We start from the raw sequence: 6,000 nt of genomic DNA on the forward strand, positions 1-6,000 counted from the left end.
CTGGAAGTCATTTTGCTTCTAGAAGCATTGAGGGCACGAATAAATCAGCACTACATTCTATTGCCAAATAAACAGCCAATTCCAACATTATTTATTGGATATCTCTCTATAGTTCCACATAATGTACATTGATCAGTCATAACATTAAAAGAACAGATAGGTGAGCTAAATAACACTGATTATCACATTAGTGACACCTGTCAAAGGATGTCTGGATATATTAATTAGCAAGTGAACTGTTAGTTTTCAGTGTTGTTTTAGATGCAGAATAAAATAGGCAAGTTTAAGGATCTAAGCAACTTTGACAATTTGCAGTGACTAAATGACTGGGTCAGATCATCTTTAAAACTAGAGGTATTGTAAGGCGCTTCCAATATGCAGTAGTTAGTACCTACAATCTGTGGTCCAACAATTGCAATCAAATTGAGCAATCCAGTCATCTGTGGGATGTGCTGAACAAATTACTTTTACGGCCTTGCCTTGCAACTTGCATAATTTAAAAGTCTAACATTTTGCTGCCAGTTAGAATTGCACACTTACAGAGGTCTTATGGAGTCCATGCTTTTATTGTGTCAAAGATTTTGTGGTACCACAAGGGAGATCTACACAATGTCAGACAGATGGTTTGAATTTTATGGATGATCTCTATAACTGCAGTTGATGTTATTAACTATGGTTTGTGCTAATCAGTGTATGCATGTTGTAGGTGGGTCAGTACAGCTTAGAACAAATGTTAACCACAGATCAATTTAAAGCCAGGCTGACTCCCCTGGCTGATCTGCATGGATGGCCAACTCTCTGCTGAGGCCACAGGCTGCATGCTGTGTATGGATAGATGTGAGGCTCTGTGGTATATGGTTATGTCTGTGCATGTGTCATTTTAGAGCCCAGGCTAATGTGTCCTGCTCTGGCAGATCTCCCAGCAGGGCAAACCCTCTTCTCTCTAACCCATCCCCACAAGTGTTTGCCCTTGCATCAGTTAATAAATAATTCATTAGTGTCTTGACAGGACATAATGCTCTGCACATATCCCTGCCATCATGTTCCCTGCTTCTCCTCACCCATCCAGACAGGCCAGCCTTTTATAGAAGAGTGTTATGTTGCGTTGCATCCACACCAAGTTAAGAAGCTGATTGAGGGACGAAAGAAACTCTAAAGCCTTAAGCTTTTATTAATATTTTAGTACAGACAGAAACAAGAATTTTCAATTGAAGTGTATTTCTCACAATAAAGTTGTATTTTTTATGCTCTGGATGATCAAATAAAAAAAGGTGCTTTTATTTAAAGCTAGGCTAATCCAAATAATTAAATGTCACTCAAAGATAAACAAGGGCAGGGAATTTAGTCCTTCAATACAGTTGCCTTAAAAACTAAACACTTCTTAAGGCTTTTCCCATTATGGGTCGCCACAGCAGATCATCTGTCTCCATACCCCCCTGCCCTCTACATCTGCCTTTTTCAAACCAACTACCTGCATGTCTTCCCTCACCACATCCATAAACCTTCTCATTAACCTTCCTTTTTTCCTCCTCATTGGTGGCTCCTTCCTCAGCATTCTCCCACTGATATAACCCATGCGCCTCCTCTGCACATGTCCAAACCATCTCAATCCCGCCTCCATCACCTTGACTTCAAAACGTCCTACATGTGCTGTTCCTCTGATAAACTCATTTCTAATCCTGTCGATCCTCGTCACTCCCAAACGAAAACTTCAGCTCTGCTACCTCCAGCTCCACCTCTTGTCTTTTACTCAATGCCACTGTCTCTAAACCATACACGATTGCAGGTCTCACCATAGTCCTATAACTTTCCATTTCACTCTTGCAGATACCCTTCTAACACAAATCACTCCTGACACTCTTCTCCACCCACTCCACCCTGCCTGCACACTTTTCTATACTTCTCTAACACACTCTCCATTACTTTGCACTTTTGACCCCAGTCACCTAAATTCTTCCACCTTCTCCACCTCTTCTCCCTGCAACCACAAGACTCCACTGCCCTCCCTCTCTTTCACACACATGTACTCTGTCTTACTCCCTCTGAGTTTCATTCCCCTTCTCTCCAGCGCGTAACTCCAGCTACCCAGGCTCTTCTCAACCTGCCCCCTACTCTCACCACAAATCACAATATAGACTTCTGTCTGACCTCGTCTGTCAACCTGTCCATCACCACTGCAAACAGGAAAGGGCTGAGAGCCGATCCTTGATGCAGTCCAACCTCCACCTTGAACCAGTCTGTCGTAATTCACTGCTGTCACACTGTCCTCATTCATGTCCTGCACCACCCTCACATACTTCTCTGACACACCTGACTTCCTTATAACTCATATGTCGCAAGACAAATGTAACATATTTCAAACAAAAGCAGCCTTTACTTCCTCGCTTGCTTTGTTCTTCCACCTTTTCCTTTACCTTACATTTGAACAAAGGGAGAAAGAATGTAAAATATGAGACAGATATTGCCAGCCTAATGCCAGAGGGGGGATATGACCTTTTGACTTGCCATTTTGCTGCCACTGGCACTTTATAAAGCCTGGCAAACAGGAAAACAATAGAGACAAGAGTCTGTAAGATAAATGAGAGCTGCTAAGGGCATTCCTATCTGGCTCGCTTGGCCCTGTAAGCCAAAGGCTTTAATTTGTTTAAGATTGGCCTGTACATCTGGCCCCTAGGCACCTAGCAGACTTTTTACATCCTTGGACGCAAAACATTCTTCCTCTGCATTTTCTAATGTGCAACCTAAGTGCACAGTTTTTACTTCATTATTTATTATTAAAACCAATACCCAAAATATTTCTTAGTTGATACTCGTTGTTTAAGGATACATTAATTTAAGCAAGATTTTAAGCTTTAGAAAAGTTTAAAGACACTAATAGTAATTTTTTAATTATTTAAAAAATACCATCAATGGTATTTCCAAGTTCTAAAACAACATATGCTCCCATCCAGACGTCGTCTCTTTCAGAGAAGACCTTGCATTTTACAGCATGACAATGCCAGACCACATACTGCATCAATTACAACATCATGGCTGCATAGAAGAAGGATCCAGGTACTAAAATGGCCAGCCTGCAGTCCAGATCTTTCACCCATAGAAAACATTTGCCGCATCATAAAGAGGAAGATGTGACAAAGAAGACCTAAGACAGTTAAGCAACTAGAAGCCTGTATTAGACAAGAATGGGACAACATTCCTATTGCTAAACTTGAGCAACTTGTCTCCTCAGTCCACAGACATTTGCAGACTGTTATAAAAAGAAGAGGGGATGTCACACAGTGGTAAACATGGCCTTGTCCCAACTTTTTTGAGATGTGTTGATGCAATGAAATTTAAAATCAACTTATTTTTCCCTTAAAATGATACATTTTCTCAGTTTAAACATTTGATATGTCATCTATGTTGTATTCTAAATAAAATATTAAATTGTTAAACTTCCACATCATTTCATTCTGTTTTTATTCACAATTTGTACAGTGTCCCAACTTTTTGGGAATCGGGTTTGTATAAGTCTTGCTTTCTAGCTCTTAATTTTTATATCTTTTACTTCTTCCTAATGTTGTTTTAATTAAAATTTAAAATTAAAATGTTACCTCTGTACAGCAACAAATCTTACAATAAAGCAATTAAGATATGATTTAAGTGTAGACTTTAAGGATTTAACAATTAAGACTCAAAATTTCATGCTCAAATTAACCAGACAAATATAATTATAGATACAGTAATCTGAAAATTTAAAGAACAAGTAAAACACCTCAGGTTTTAAAATAAGGTAAATAAAACCTCAGATTAACAACACATGACATATTACACTGTCATCATTTAAAAAACCTGTTTTTGTCTACATGTTTTAGCAGTTTGCTGGTCTGGAGCATTCATGCCAAGGAGGCATGCAATTATGCAGCAGCAATTATGTTTTAGAAGCAATTGTTGCTGCCCATCAATCTTGGAAGGGTTATAAGGCCATTAAGAAAAATATTTTAAAGTCCATCATTCTACAGTGAGGAACATTATTTAAGTGGAAAACATTCAAGACAGTTGAAAATCTTCCTAGGAGTGGATGTCTCAGTAAATTCATCCCAGACTTAATAAGTGAAAATCATTCTCAAGTGGATTGAGGTCAGGTATATAGCTTCAGTTAATATAGGAATAGAGTTGGATTATACCAGTCATAGATATTTGACTTGGCCAATTTAGACCATTTCATTTTTTACCCAAAGAAGCGCTTAGGTTCATTTGAATTAATCTGAGTAGAAATGTAACCTGTTTTTTTTTCTCAGCAGTCACATCAGGGCTGGAGTGGATTCCATTTCTTGCCCAGCTGTTTAATGCCTGTGTAAACACCAGCTTTTTTTAATGGTATAAATTATTATAAGTAAGTAAGTTTGAACAAAACAATATAAAGACAATTAACAAATAAACTATTATTTGCTGCTACAAAAATATCCAATAAACACTATAAAAACAAAATGAACAAATATAATGTATTTTAGTAAGAAATATACTTTTTGCACTCTTGATTTTGTTGTATTCACTTATATGCATTTAATAAATACAATTCTGAAAATAATTATACAAAACATCCAATTTAAGCATTATTAAAACTAAAGCAGAACTATATAGTAAATAAAGTTAACAACTAAATGACAAATCAATATATATTTTAAAGAAAGAAAGAAAGAAAGAAAGAAAGAAAGAAAGAAAGAAAGAAAGAAAGAAAGAAAGAAAGAAAGAAAAAGAGAAAGAATCCTCCCAAGCAGTGCAAACTTTTGCTCAATTTAGCATTGTTTACAAACATTAGGATTTTCTTTTTATTGACCATTAACAAAAGGACATAAATGCTTCCAAAAGTTGACTTTTTTAAACTTTAATTAACTAACTTTATTGCTGAGAAGTTCGATCTTGAACTAATTTTGACATTTGTTTGCATATTCTCCAACAATTCTTTTTCACCTCATGTCTCTTTTATCTGTCTATATTCTACTTTATTAAACTTACCATGATTGGCTTACTTTTACTAATGTCACTAATGTGACAAGCTATAACAAAGCAATTACTCATTACCTCATTCCCTGGCATGTGATGACAGCTTGTTTATGGTATCATGCTAATGTCCTGGGTACAGGTGCTTTTGTCTGTGTGTGATTGAAAAAGCATTGGTGCTTTGACAGTCTGTTCTTCTCTGCATGTATGTGGGGTACAGTAAGAATAAGGGTAAGTGATATATCAGCCCACCCAATTTATAATTAACCCACAGGGAATTTTCCCAATTAGCCACTCCAATTATGTGCCACATGATCAATAAACCTCAGTGACTCAGGTCCCCTGGCAGTTCCATTGGCATTGCCAATGCCATAACACTCTTCCACATTAAAGTACAGGTAGTCCTCTACTTATGATGGAGATACGTTACGAGGACCCAATCATATGTCAAAAGTATCATGTCGAAGATGGTACTATGACTGTGACAGCCTTTCCTGATTCATGCTGATTTATAATTTTTATTTTCCTCTCTAAACTGATGGCTTTTTTTCTTATTTTTTTCACTACCAGCAGGAGACATTCTTGGGCTCTTGGAAGACATGCTGTAATCACTTAAATTGCTGTTTGAAACAGTATAAAACAGAAAAATTCACACTGTGACAACTTCACTCTGTCGACCACTAGCGAGAGTGGGGCATCTCACAGGACAAGAGATACACTCATCCCAGCTGTGCATCCAACGTATCATACATCATACACTGCTGCCTGTGCCTTTTGCGTGAAAGTTTTTATATTTTACAGTTTTGTCGTATGTATCTCAGGGACCATCTGTATAGCCTTCCCTGTATTATATTGTTACAAAAAATGTTATCCTTTATAAAAAATGTATTTAATAAAAAAAAATTATAAAACATTAGTTTTTGTCAATCATGTCAGACCTCAGACATTTTTATGCTATGTTTCAACATGACACTATTTTACTTGTTTAAAAACAATGATAAATATATGTAACAAGCA

The 6,000-nt window shown here is 36.9% G+C and overlaps 1 protein-coding gene across 6 annotated transcripts in view; it reads right to left on the reverse strand.

Moving 5' to 3' along the window:
* The window catches only part of LOC124385965 (teneurin-1-like), a 269,690-nt gene that overhangs the window by 16,896 nt on the left and 246,794 nt on the right, over nt 1–6,000 (reverse strand). The window lies entirely within an intron of this gene.

Source organism: Silurus meridionalis, chromosome 5 (genome assembly GCF_014805685.1).
Source record: "Silurus meridionalis isolate SWU-2019-XX chromosome 5, ASM1480568v1, whole genome shotgun sequence".
Classification (NCBI taxonomy): domain Eukaryota; kingdom Metazoa; phylum Chordata; class Actinopteri; order Siluriformes; family Siluridae; genus Silurus; species Silurus meridionalis.